Source organism: Neoarius graeffei, chromosome 25 (genome assembly GCF_027579695.1).
Source record: "Neoarius graeffei isolate fNeoGra1 chromosome 25, fNeoGra1.pri, whole genome shotgun sequence".
NCBI classification, from domain to species: domain Eukaryota; kingdom Metazoa; phylum Chordata; class Actinopteri; order Siluriformes; family Ariidae; genus Neoarius; species Neoarius graeffei.
In genome coordinates this window covers 42,013,441-42,028,394 of record NC_083593.1, presented here as the reverse complement: position 1 = coordinate 42,028,394, position 14,954 = coordinate 42,013,441, and the positions used below count along the sequence as shown (strand labels likewise).

The window sequence follows — 14,954 nt, the reverse complement described above, 5'->3', positions numbered from 1 at the left end:
TCTCCTACAACCACTAGGGGGCAGCAGTACACCATCATTGTGTTTAAGAAAGAAAGAACAACTTTATTCATCACACACGTGAAATTCCTCTCTGCATTTAACCCATCTGAAGCAGTGAACACACACATGCACACACACACACGTGAGCAATGAGCACACACACATATGCAGAGCAGTGGGCAGCCATGCTAACAGCGCCTGGGGAGCAGTTGGGAGTTAGGTGCCTCGCTCAAGGGCACCTCAGCCCAAGGCCGTCCCATATTAACCTAAACGCATGTCTTTGGACTGTGGGGAAAACCAGAGCACCCAGAGGAAACCCACGCGGACACGGGGAGAACATGCAAACTCCACACAGAAAGGCCCTCGCCGGCCACGGGGCTTGAACCCAGGACCTTCTTGCTTTGAGGCGACAGCGCTAACCACTACACCACTGTGTCGCCCCCTTTTCTTTTCCAGTGAATGGCATTTTTATACCATCCGTGCACTATCTGTAACCGCTTATCCTGTTCTACGGGTTCGCAGGCAAGCTGGAGTCTATCCCAGCTGACTATGGGCGAGAGGCGGGGTACACCCTGGACAAGTCGCCAGGGTATCTCAGGGCTGACACAAACAACCATTCACACTCACATTCACACCTACAGTCAATTTAGAGCCACCTGCATGTCTTTGGACTCTGGGGGAAACCCACGCAGACACGCGGAGAACATGCAAACGCCACGCAGAAAGGCCCTCGCCGGCCGCTGGGCTCAAACCCAGGACCTTCTTGCTTTGAGGCGACAGTGCTAACTACCCTTTTCTTTTCCAGTGAATATACCTCCAGAGATAATAAAACAAAAAACATTAAACGTCAAAATTTCCATACACGCTGGTAAAATTTGCGGTCAATCGAACGGTTCAAATGTATTCGATTGTGAAATGATAACACATTTTTTGAAACACCCTGTATTTTAGAGATTTTTTTTCTTAACTTTTCACTGATAGAAAACATTAACCATCTGCAGCTCAACACCTCGAAGACCAAGGAGCTGTTCGTTGACTTTGGGAGGTCCAGATCAAGGTCATGACCAGTTCTGATCGAGGGAGTCGAGGTGGAGGCTGTGGATTCCTACAAGTACCTCAGGCTGTGGCTGGACAGCAAGCTGGACTGGAGTTGCAACACCAATCACTTATACAGGAAGGGACAGAGCAGGCTATACTTCCTTAGGAAGCTGTGGTCCGTTAACATCTGCAGGAAACTCCTGTGGATGTTCTATCAGTCTGTGGTCGCCAGTGTCCTGTTTTACACCGTGGTGTGCTGGGGGGGCAGCACATCCAAGAAGGACACATCCAGGCTGGACAAACTGATCAGGCGGGCCGGCTCTGTGGTCGGCATGAAGCTGGACTCTCTGGTGACGGTGGCAGAGAAGAGGTCTATGGACAAACTATTGAACATCATGGACGATGCCATTCACCCTCTGCACACCATCATCAGCAACCAGAGGAGCCTGTTCAGTGACAGAATGCAGGACGAACAGACTTAAAAACTCCTTTGTCCCTCACGCCATCAGACTGTACAACTCCTCTCTGGGGTGGAGGAGGGGTAACAGGAAGACAGAGGACGGGAAGGAGCAGTAGCCTAGCCTTTTTTTCTCCCCCCTTCCCCCTATCTTATTCTTTTTATATACTCAGCAAAAATAAAAACTTGACACTCATTATTTTTCAAATAGTGTTTAGAAACTTTTCTTGAAAGAGTTCTTGTTGTGATTATGGTTAAATGCATTGTCAAGGGCATTACGTCACACATTCATTCTACTGGTCGGGCCTACGTAGCACGTGCGAGAGCACTGCACGCTAAAATCACGTTTCCACGTGACACAAGTGACGTGACCTATTGATACACGTGCAATTGATCTCACGGGAGCAGAGTAGAGTGTCATCTCAGAAAAACAAGGTTTTATGGTTAATTATTCGTTAATTTGCAATGCCACGACTGTCAAACGTTCAGCGTGAACGTGCCATTGGCATGCTGAATACGGGAACATTCGTCACTGACGTTGCGAGGGTTATGGGATGCAGTAGACAGACCGTCCATAATCTCCAGACACGTCTCCATCAAACTGGCACCACAGCCGACCGTAAGGAACCCTCCACAGAACTCGCAGGAGCTTGGTGCCATGTTGGTACAAATATGGCGGCGCATTCCCCAAGCTGTGTTCAGACGCATCATCCAATCCATGAGGAGACGTTGTATCGCAGTTGTGAACGCCCATGGAGGACACACGCGATATTGACATGATTTCATTAAGTTGTGACTCACAGTTTTTGATCATGGACATTGTCGTCGCATTTCCGGTGGAACCGATTCCATGACAAACATGATCTGTATGCTATAGCATCTTTAATGACAAGATAATTGAATACAATCGTTATTTCAAACCTATTTTCCAAAATGTTCAAATTATTGACTTTGAAATGAGTGTAAAGTTTTTATTTTTGTTGAGTATATTTGTATATCTCATCTCATTATCTCTAGCCGCTTTATCCTGTTCTACAGGGTCGCAGGCAAGCTGGAGTCTATCCCAGCTGACTACGGGCGAAAGGCGGGGTACACCCTGGACAAGTCGCCAGGTCCTCACAGGGCTGACACATAGACACACAACCATTCACACCTACGGTCAATTTAGAGTCACCAGTTAACCTAACCTGCATGTCTTTGGGGTAAACCGGAGCACCTGGACAACATGCAAACTCCGCACAGAAAGGCCCTCGCCGGCCACGGGGCTCGAACCCGGACCTTCTTGCTGTGAGGCGACAGCGCTAACCACTACACCACCGTGCCACCCATATATTTGCATATGTAAATACTTAATTTAATTTATCTAGAAGTTTTTTTCTCTATTTCTATTCTCTGTTTATCCTGTAATGATGCTGCCGGAATCTTAATTTCCCTGAGGGAACCCTCCTAAAGGGATCAATAAAGTTCTCATCTCATCTCATCATCTCTAGCCGCTTTATCCTGTTCTACAGGGTCGCGGGCGAGCTGGAGCCTATCCCAGCTGACTACGGGTGAAAGGCGGGGTACACCCTGGACAAGTCGCCAGGTCATCACAGAGCTGACACATAGACAACCATTCACACTCACGGTCAATTTAGAGTCACCAGTTAACCTAACCTACATGTCTTTGGACTGTGGGGGAAACCGGAGTACCCGGAGGAAACCCACGCGGACACGGGGAGAACATGCAAACTCCGCACAGAAAGGCCCTCGCCGGCCACGGGGCTCAAACCCGGACCTTCTTGCTGTGAGGCGACAGCGCTAACCACTACACCACCGTGCCACCCATATATTTGTATATATAAATACTTAATTTAATTTATCTAGAAGTTTTTTTCTCTATTCCTATTCTCTGTTTATCCTGTAATGATGCTGTTGGAATCTTAACTTCCCTGAGGGAACCCTCCTAAAGGGATCAATAAAGTTCTCATCTCATCTCATTATCTCTAGCCGCTTTATCCTGTACTACAGGGTCGCAGGCAAGCTGGAGCCTATCCCAGCTGACTACGGGCGAAAGGCGGGGTACACCCTGGACAAGTCGCCAGGTCATCACAGGGCTGACACAGACACAGACAACCATTCACACTCACATTCACACCTACGCTCAATTTAGAGTCGCCAGTTAACCTAACCTGCATGTCTTTGGACTGTGGGGGAAACCGGAGCACCCGGAGGAAACCCACGCGGACAACATGCAAACTCCGCACAGAAAGGCCCTCGCCGGCCACGGGGCTCGAACCCGGACCTTCTTGCTGTGAGGCGACAGCGCTAACCACTACACCACCGTGCCACCCATATATTTGTATATGTAAATACTTAATTTGATCTATCTAGAAGTTTTTTTCTCTATTCCTATTCTCTGTTTATCCTGTAATGATGCTGCTGGAATCTTAATTTCCCTGAGGGAACCCTCCTAAAGGGATCAATAAAGTTCTATCTAATCTAATCTAATCTAATCTAATCTAATCTAATCTAACATTAGAACTTTGATACTTTAATTATCACTGATAATGTGGCTGTGATTTTCACTTCATGATTCATGGACCTCTTGGGCTTTTCGGACACTGAGATTTAACTGTGGACGCCGCCATCATTGTAATGTCCACCGGAAGTGCTTGGCGTCGGAGGCGGGATTTCCTGTGCCACGTTGATGGAGACCAGTGGAGACGTGGAATTCTCCCTGTGCAACCGGGATAGCCGCTAACTCTGATCAGGCATCTTAGACAACCACGAAAGGCAAACATTAGGTTGCCGATTAAAGTTTTAAACCCGTTTTGAGGCGGCTTGGATGAGTTTGTGCATGCTTGTGAGCAGTGCCAAGACGGAAGGTAAGCACTGAGTGTGATCAGGAGGTAGCCGTGTTAGCTTTGCGGTACCTTTTCCCAACTCATTTTAGCTCCTGTGAATGATTTTCTTCCATCTTTGGACGTTTGGTATCGCGGTAACGATCGAAATCGAGTCTGATCTGTATTTGCGTGTGTTATGTGAAGGCACTGATGGACGTGTTGTGTTCTGCTGCAGTAGCTAGCTTGTAGATGCTAATCATCGTGGATCATTAATCACGTTTATATCAACGGGGCTGTACTTTGTCTTGTATCAGCGATGTTCGGGATGTTTTTCAGCTTGAACCTGATTCATGGAGCCGCCTGAGGTGTTTAATCATCACTCATATTCTGTAACATGAACCTTAACCGGTCCACGTCACTTCTTTCCACTTGTCTGGACGAGCACAAGTTTAGGAGACAGATTATTAAAAAAAAACTTGTTGCAAATCCGCTGCACTGGCTTACTTTGATTACAACACATATATACAATGAGGATTTGCTTTACAAAAATAAACAAACGCAGTTGAACCGAGTAATAACATCAGTGTTTACTGTTTTCACCTCCTTTCTGACTTCCTCCTCAGCCGTCTTTTGCTCAGTTTCATGCTAACCATTGACAGGATTAGCAAGTGGCGTATCCCTAATTTGTTGCTAAACTGGCTTTCACAATGGCGGAATTTTACACAAAGTGGAATAGGAACATTTCTAATATATAAATTAAAAAAATAAAAAAAAAACCTTGGACTGTTTTTCTTACTAAGCTATGTTTTGTGTGTTAGCCTAGCATGCCTTGCTAATCACTTAGCCGAGTGTGAGTGCGTTACTAGCTAGTGACGTACCGTTAACTTGTTGTTGTTTATGTAAAAATAGTCTGTATGGACAAATTTTGACGCGTTTTTTAAAAAAAATAAATAAAAATAAACCTAGTACGTGTGCTTAAATATTGTCTCATATATTTTAACTTGAATTTAATACCGGCCCTGTAGGATTTAGTGCTGTAATGAATAAACTGACTAAAGGTATCTGGAGTTAATGGGGTATTTTGGATGTAGAGGATTATTTGTGGTTCAGAGGTATTTAAAGCTTCTAAAAAGTTATTTGGTTCAATAAATTATGCACGAAATTGAGTGGTTTTGTCTTTTAAAGCCATGGTTTAATAGTTAGAGAAGCAGTTTTGGAACCAAAAGGTTGCTGGTTTGATTCCCTGGAGCAGCAGGAATGGCTGAAGTGCCCTTCTTTTGGATGTTGAGGTATTTAAAGTGCATATTCTGGACCAATTTTTAAAATGAAAGTCTGTCCCTTTACACACTCATCCAGAAGGGTAATTTTGCACAAGGCCGTCTGTCTACAGCAGAAAAAAATAAAATGACAAAACGCGTCTGGAAAAATCCCAAGGGAGTCTGGAGCCGGATTCGTGACGTCACCTGCGGAAGCGCCAGCAGGCTGCGAGAGCTTACACGGTTTCAGTGCACAGCCTGTGTACACCAAGCGCTCCCGTTTCTCTCTCATTGTCCGGCCTTTTGGAAAACGATGAGTACTAATCCCATCAAGATTGGTGTTGCTCCACCCTCCTACGATACATCTGTTAGCTATTTTAATAATTACGCGATAACGGTGAAGAAATTTGCAGAAAACCACCAGGTCGTTTTCTCATAAACAAACCAGCGCTGACGTACACTACCATTCAAAAGTTTGGGTCACTTTTACCGCTTTTCCACTACTAACGCGGCTGAGCCGTGCGGTGCTGAGCGGGGCTGTTGGAGTTGCATTTCGACTACAACCGTGCTGAACCGTGCTGGCTGGAAGTGGGTGGACACATTGGGTGGAGTTAGCGAAAGTGGGTGGACGTCAGGTGATGTCGTTAGGCGGCGCAAACAGTGACATCAGTGAGCTTTTAAGCGGTAGTCTCACGACCCGAATAGTAAACAATAAATATGGAGGACATGGAGTCGTTAGTGTTGCTGGTCTTGGTGCTGTGGCTCGTTGTCACCGACAACGCCAACAGATACTGGCAAGAGCGTATAGATGAGATGAGGCGCATAAGGCTTCAGAAATTCTCGTAATTCTTCTTCTTCCGGGTTTACGGTGTTTACAGATCCCAGCGTACTCGCGGGGCGTGTGTGGGCATGTGAGGACACTCCTCCTCACCAATCAGTGCACAGGGGAGTGTCTGCTCACGCCCCCAGCCTCACTCAGCTCGGTTTGGCTCGCTTCAGCCCCACTCCAAAACCGTGCGAGTTTTAGGTGCTGAGTAAGGCTGAAGCGAGCTGAGTCGTGCTGTTCTGAGGTAGTCGAAACGCGAGCCGTGTCGGGCTGAAGTGAGCTGAAAAAGGGTAGTGGAAAAGGGCCATTTGAAATGTCCTTATTTTTGAAAGAAAAGCACTGTTCTTTTCAATGAAGATCACTTTAAACTAATCAGAAATCCACTCTATACATTGCTAATGTGGTAAATGACTATTCTAGCTGCAAATGTCTGGTTTTTGGTGCAATATCTCCATAGGTGTATAGAGGCCCATTTCCAGCAACTCTCACTCCAGTGTTCTAATGGTACAATGTGTTTGCTCATTGCCTCAGAAGGCTAATGGAGGATTAGAAAACCCTTGTACAATCATGTTAGCACAGCTGAAAACAGTTGAGCTCTTTAGAGAAGCTATAAAACTGACCTTCCTTTGAGCAGATTGAGTTTCTGGAGCATCACATTTGTGGGGTCGATTAAATGCTCAAAATGGCCAGAAAAATGTCTTGACTATATTTTCTATTCATTTTACAACTTATGGTGGGAAATAAAAGTGTGACTTTTCATGAAAAACACAAAATTGTCTGGGTGACCCCAAACTTTTGAAGGGTAGTGTAGGATTCAGAGGGAGGCGTCCCGCACGCGGCGTCACGAAAATCAATGTTTGCCGGGAAATCCAAACGCCAAGTTTTTTTCAGAGGCGGACCAATTCGCCTCAAATGACTTGATTTCAACTGAATTTTTCTGGTATTGCGCAAGGTAAAAAAATTGCACAAAATGTGACAGATATTTGACCAAAGTTTAATATAAAATAGGGGAATTACATTGATGTTGCTCCTGAATTTACCCGTGATATGCACTTTTTAAAGCCCCTAAAAATGTTATTTGGTTCAATAAATTGTGCACGAAATTGAGTGATTTTATCTTTTAAAGCTGAAGATTTAATGAGAGGGTGTGTGTGTAGTTCTGGGGAATCCATGAATAGTTAGTGAAGTAGCTTTGGAGCTAAAAGGTTGCTGGTTTGATTCCCTGGACCAGCAGCAATGGCTGAAGTGCCCTTCCTTTGGATGTAGAGGATTTTTTTTTTTTTGTCGTTGAGGTATTTAAAGCCCCTAAAAAATGTTATTTGGTTTAATAAATTATGCACGAAATTGAGTGGTTTTATCTTTTAAAGCTGAAGATTTAATAATTGTGTGTATTAATTAGTTAGTTAGTTCTGGGAAAGCCATGGTCTAATGGTTAGAGAAGCAGCTTTGGGACCAAAAGGTTGCTGGTTTGATTCCCTGGACTAGCACGAATGACTGAAGTGCCCTTGAGTAAGACACCTTATCCCCAACTATTCCGCAGGCTGCTTTGGGTACATTGTGTCTGCTAAATGCCTGTAATGTAATGAATGGAAAAGGGTGTTATGGCCCTTTTCCACTACCCTTTTTCAGCTTACTTCAGCCCGACACGGCTCGCGTTTCGACTACCAAAGAACAGCACAACTCGGCTCGCTTCAGCCCTGCTTAGCCCCTAAAACTCGCACCGTTTTGGAGTGGGGCTGAAGCGAGCCAAACCGAGCCGAGTGAGGCTGGGGGCGTGAGCAGACACTCCCCTGTGCACTGATTGGTGAGGAGGAGTGTCCTCACATGCCCACACACGCCCCGCGAGCACGCTGGGATCTGTAAACACCGTAAACCCGGAAGAAGAAGAATTACGAATTACGAGAATTTCTGAAGCCTTATGCGCCTCGCCTCATCTATACGCTCTTGCCAGTATCTGTTGGCGTTGTCGGTGACAACAAGCCACAGCACCAAGACCAGCAACACTAACGACTCCATGTCCTCCATGTTTATTGTTTACTATTCGGGTCGTGAGACTACCGCTTAAAAGCTCACTGATGTCACTGTTTGCGCTGCTTAACGACATCACGTGACGTCCACCCACTTTCGCTAACTCCACCCAATGTTTCCACCCACTTCCAGCCAGCACGGTTCAGCGCGGTTGTAGTCGAAATGCAACTCCAACAGCCCCACTCAGCCCGACTCAGCACAGCACGATTCAGCCGCGTATGTAGTGGAAAAGCGGCATTAGATTGGATGTGTGTGGTACTTTTTATGCTTTTGTGTCGTGCTGTTTACATTTGTAACTTGCTTATGCAAATATGAGTGTCACTTCAGAACATAGTGCTTTTGTCTGGTCCGAGAGCATGTATAGCCAAATCCATCACAAAAACACATCTGAGCTAGAAGAGCACCCAGTAGAGTGTATACCGCCCCCAGGCCACATACTATATTATTAACGTAAACAGGTGATTTGATTTTTAGTTTTGACCAGGCGCTGCCCGAACTGATAACTAGACAGGGACACTCTAACGAGTGCAAACCCCGCCTTTTCCCTATTAAAATACATTGGGCGAAAATTTCGAAGTTCTGCCTTGACCTTTGACCTCCAAAATTTAATGGTTTCCTTCCTGGGTGATTGGCAACACGTACAAAATTTGGTCCAAATCGATCCATTGGTTCTTGAGATATCTTGCAGACACACAGACAGACAGACAGATACACACACAGACTGACGCAGGTGAAAATAATAACCCCTCCGACTACTGTCGGCGGGGTTAATCAGCAACTTTTTGGTCCCAAAGCTGCTTCTCTAACCGTTAAGCCGAGGCTTCCCCAAAGCACTTGAACCTAGGGTAATGCTAAAGCTGCACACCAAAGTTAATCAAAATCCGTTCACTACTTTTTGAGTTACTTTGGGAACAACAAAAAATCCTGGATCCACATACATATCCAGTTTTGTATCAAAATCTAATCAATTGGTCCTTGGTCTATGGCCCAACTTTCCTCAAAATTTCCTTAAAATCTGTTCACTGTATTTTGAGTTATGTTGGGAACAACCAAGCGAAGAGAGGCGAAAACCTGACCACCTTCGACAAAGCGCCTGCCGAGTGCAAAATCTAACCTAGACATACTCAATAGGGTGCATCAGTTGCCCCCTAAAAATGAAAAGTTCCTCCGATCATGATGCATTTTTGTTTTTATGTTCCTTTTGGTAAGAAAACACACTGGGTGAAATATTTTGACAAAATTCAAAAGTTTAATGGTGGCACCAGGAGCTCAAAGTTATGGAAAAAGCTGCTATTTTATGACTTTTATGACAATTTCGATCACTTTTCATGAAACATTATGGCACCTTATAGAGTATACCAAATATCTTAGATCCACATTTTTAGTCCATATTCTAAATATATTATCAAGCACAGTTTGAGATTCAATGAACAGCTGAAACATTGTTCAACTACTTTTAAACAATACAAATGTATTATGAATCACATTAATGCTTCTCAATCCCTCGCAAAGGTTCTTAACATGATCTCTGGTTCACAAGAAATCAATAAACGGAGTCCAACATTGTGATTCAAACCTTACGCGAAAACATAAAATAAGCGTTTTTTGGCAAAAAATGAACCTCATGGTGCCACCATTAGACTTTTGAATACGGTCAAAAAATGTTACAGGATGTCTTTATTGGTGAAAAGGAACACCCAAACAAAAATGCATCGGATTTTATGAAAGTGAGGGCAGCTGATGCACCCTAATACTCAAGTACAGTCTACGTTTAAAGCAATAGTTCGGGATTTTTGACATGAATCTGTATGGCATCCCCGTCAACAGTGTCGAGCAAATACACTGACTTACCCCCGACAGCGTCCTGTGAGTCCGGTTCTTGTCTAGTTTTGGTCCAGACGAAAGTAGTCCGGCAAGTTTGTTGGGGTCACGAAAGTAAAACGTTTTTCGTCTCAAAACAGTATGTGTTCAAAAGAGTGATATATTTGCATCACAAAACCGTTGCCAAATAAAAAGTCAGACCTCGAAATTATTTGGCGCTATATTTTGTCTCCCTCGGTATCACTGCGCGCTGTCATGTTGACATCTGCGCAGGAATCAACACCTTTCCCATTGTTTGGCAGTGATTAGGAGTTCAGATCAGCGGCGCTAACAAGCTGCGGCTCCAGCTTCACCTTCTTCCACTTCTCTGTCCACCCTTTCTCTCTCTGCCCGTTCTAACTCCATCTGGCGAATTTCTTCATCTGTATATTCGGGTTCATAAAGATATCCCTTTGGCTGTGAGATGAAGTCAATGTTTTCAACGTCGCTGTCGTAGTCAGACATGTTGTCGCTAACTTTGCTAGCAGTAAACAATGAATGAAACGGCCGTGGCTGTCACCTGGCGGCAGCGCGCAGTGATAAGAAGGGAGAGAAAATAGTGCCAAGTGATTTCGAGGTCTGACTTTTTATTTGGCAACGGTTTTGTGATGCAAATATATCACTCTTTTGAACGCATACTGTTTTGAGACGAAAAACGTTTTACTTTCGTGACCCCAACAAACTTGCCGGACTACTTTCGTCTGGACCAAAACTGGACAAGAACTGGACTCCCAGGATGCTGTCAGGGGTAAGTCAGTGTGTTTGCACGACACTATTGATGGGGATGCCATACAGATTCATGTCAAAAATCCCGAACTATCCCTTTAAAGTGTATGTAATGCCTTATTGTAATGCTATAAAATTAATTAATAAAGCAGGAGGGAAATATTAATTATTTTATCATCAAGCACGAAACTATTGATCAGTCGTGGTTTACGGATCCTGGAAAAAGGCAGCCTTGCTCCAGGGCTAATCTCGCATGACATCACGCGTGGAACCCCGGTTATCTGGGTCATTTCGGTTCATCTGACTCCGTGCTTATTTACTCGCTGAAATCGGATATTGTTGTTGGAATCTTACAAAAATAACGATGGGAAAGCGCTGCGTTGTGTTTGGAGGTTCAAATCCATATCCAACAGGACATTCAGTTCACGAAGTTCCAAGAAATTACACTAATTACACTAAAGCAACAGTGGGTGAAGTTTGTGCCAGCGAAGCGGGCAGATTTCGTGTCGCCTACTAATAATGAATCTGATTCATCAAGTGTTCATTACCACCAGAACGACCACCTGGGAATTACTGGAGCGAAAAAAGAAACCCATTGATTTAATTAATAAATGGCATTTGATCTGACATTTGGACAGTTCGTCGAGTCCCCTGTTATCGCCCGCTTCATATTTTTTATTTTTTTTATTTATTTTTTTTTTAAGATATATTTTTTTGGGCTTTTTGCACCTTTATTGGATAGGACAGTGTAGAGACAGGAAATGAGCGGGAGAGAGAGAGACGGGAAGGGATCGGGAAATGACCTCGGGCCGGAATCGAACCCGGGTCGCCCGTATTCATGGTATGGCGCCTTAACCACCTGAGCCACAACGCCCCCAACCCGCTTCATATTTTCTTTCAATAATTACACTGAATAAGTGTGCGTTTTAAAGATATTTCTGCATTTTATTGAGGTGCATGCAAATATTTTCCCTATGTTTTGCGGTGGCCAGCTTAAAATAAAAATCCACAAACCAATCTGTGTTTCCAGTTCTCTCTGGCTGGTGGTGCTCTATTGGCGGTGAGCGGGACTGTCGTGAACTGGCAGTTTCTCATCTTGGGGGCTCGAAAAGATAACCGTTTATTCCAGAATATCCTTGATAATCATCTGCCCCTTCATCCGACACATAAGAATCCCTGTCAGAATTCTCTCCAAAACGTGATTCCATATCGAGACTGGTCTAACCACTGCTGCACACATGAATGAAATTGATACCTGGATTGTCACACATGTGACGTCACGCACCCCTTTGGGATCTTCCAGATCAGTCTCGTCAGATTCCGTGGAAATCGGCTGCTCTTATTGATTTTCCATTAATTTCTGGCCTTTTGGATCAGCTTTGGTTCGAAAATACATGGCCAATCAACATGTCCGGGCACGTGATAACCAACACAACGAAGTCTTCAGCAGTGCACTCGAGAATTGCATCGGTCTTTCAAAAGTGGGACGAACTCGAACAATGTTTGACCAATAGGTAACTCTACCCGAGTATGCGTATGAAGATCCTAACAGCGTGCGTGAGATCCTGCTGACTACATGGGATCCAGGCGTGTGAACTGTCGGCTGGAGATCTCCAAAAGATCGAAACTGTTTGGAATGGTGTCGTGCCAGAAAGAATGCTCCCTCCCACAGCGAGCGTAAAAAGGGTGTGGACACAGCAGGTCAAGCTGAAGAACAGTTTGACTGGGCTTCCAAGATCTCAAACCAAAGACTACGCGAGATTACAAAATCCAGCTTGATCAAGGAATTTTGCCACGTGCAGTTCCTTGAGTACATCGGCCATGTCTGCCGCATGGAAAATGATGCACTGCAGAAACAAGTCCTGTTTGACAAAAGAACACCAGAGAGGACCTGGTCTAGGGTTGAGGAGTTATCGGGGGTGGATCGGCAGCAGGCTAGGGAAGCAATGATGAAGAAAACAGAATTTAAGCCTCGGTCACAACCAGGCGTACGTGCTCCTACGGCCAGTCTACGTGCAAGAAACGCACGGAGGGCGCGCGTGTGACGTGCTGATTTTCAAGCCGTAGACCGGCCGCAGAGGTTCTTTGTCATGTCAAACAAACTCTATGGGCGCTTACGTTTTTTTCAGGTTGCAAGACAAACTTACGCCCAACGTGCGTCTTTCTCCACGAACAAAAAAAAAAAGCAGCGATTTGGGGAAACGCCAAAAATCGCACGGCCAAAAAATCGTACGTCCGGTTGTGACCTAGGATTTAGGCAGCAGTTTTCAGAGCAGATGGGCCCCAAGGCTGAGCACGGGCCAAAAGAGAAACGATAATGCTGACTATAGACGAGAATATCAACATTTTTCTCAGCACTTAAAATAAAATTAAATAAATAACCAGGTAGTCAACTGAAAGGAATATCTAAGCATGATTATTGGGGCAGTCAGTAAATGTTGATGTACGTCATCTCGAGCACTCTGAATGCATTCTCTAGTATGAAAGTAATGTGAAAATTAAACTCTAAATGTCGTCTAATTCGTTCTTTCATATATACGGGAGTGTGTTTTTCAGATTCGAGGCTTTGTGTTTCTGCGTTCTGAATATTGTCGTCTGGGTGTGGCTCAGAACAACAAGACGAGCGTATTTTTACGGGCGGATAAACAGGCAGGAGCGACGAATCGTATTAGTGTTAACGTGGCTCATGTTTCTAGAGGTCAGAGCTGCAAGCCATTAAACTCCGATTTCAAGTTTTATGGCGTATTCACACCTACGTTGTTTGGTCCGGACCAAACGAAGCAAATTTCCCTTGGTCCGGACCTTTTGGGTTGGTCTGAATACAAACCACCGAACTCTGGTCCGGACCAAACAAGTGGACCAAGACCGAGCTGCAAGGTCGGACTCGGTCCGGACCAAAGGAACCCTGGTGCGGATCTTTTGGAGGTGTGAAAGCAGACCGGACCTAATCCGACAGTTTCGCTTTTTTGTACCTCGGGAGCTTCCGTCGTTTGTCGAGCATTATGGGAAACAGAGTCTTGACACTCCACCGCAAAGCGCAAACACTGTTTCGGTTGTCAAGGGAACCTTACAACAGTCGTTCAGTCATTCAGACCAGTGGTAGGCTAGACTACAGAGTACAAAAAACGAGTAGGGGGCAAACGTGGGCCGGGGAAGAAACGCGTACCCTTGTGGATATATGGGCAGATGTCCACATATCTGAGCTTTTGGAGAGAACACACAAAAATGCTGACGTGTTTGCTGTATTCAGTGAGAAAATGAAGGAGAAGGGGTTCACGCGCTCCCCAGAACAATGTCAGCTAAAAGTGAAGAAACTCCGTCAGACCTACATTAAAATCAGGGACATTCTTTCAAAAAGTGGCGGTACTAGCGACGCAAAAAAGAAATTCATCTATTGCGTGAAGAGCCAGAACTGTCACAACATGATGTGCGCTCATCAGCGCTATCCTCCGTAGCCGCCTTGCCCTTTGTTGTCGTCGTTGATAAATTACTTGTACAACGGCATAGTAATCGCACAATTGTGAAAACAGTAAAAAGTGGAAAAAACATATAGCTTTGATGACATTAAAAAGAATAACAGCACGGAAAGCCTCCATGACTACTTTTCAACTTAACGCTTTGTGCGCGTGTCGTCTCTGACCAATAGCTGAACGACCTCAGGGCGCGTGGCTTTGTTGACGGATTTTGGTCCGCTTACTAAAATGTACAGTGTGAAAGCGAACCGCACCAAAATGAAAAAATAAAAAAAAAAACATTTGGTTCGGACCAAAGCAAGTGAAGTATCGAACTATCCTGGTCTGAATACACCCTAAATTTGACTGAATTCAGCAGCTCTTTTTCCACTTGCATAAAGGCCACAAGTCCCTTTTTTTTATTGTAGGTGAACGTGTAAAATTGCCTGTAGAGAGAGAGCGAGAGAGAGGTCTCTTGTAATGTAA

General features: G+C 44.8%; 1 protein-coding gene across 7 annotated transcripts in view; it reads left to right on the top strand.

Annotated features, from left to right (window-relative positions):
• The first annotated feature begins 4,175 nt into the window (after positions 1 to 4,175).
• The window catches only part of sec31a (SEC31 homolog A, COPII coat complex component), a 103,956-nt gene continuing 93,177 nt past the window's right edge, over positions 4,176 to 14,954 (top strand). For all 7 annotated transcript variants that reach the window (XM_060908299.1, XM_060908300.1, XM_060908298.1 and 4 more), the window contains exon 1: positions 4,176 to 4,362. The gene's annotated coding sequence lies outside the window, so the exon portion shown is untranslated. The remainder of the gene's footprint in view (positions 4,363 to 14,954) is intronic.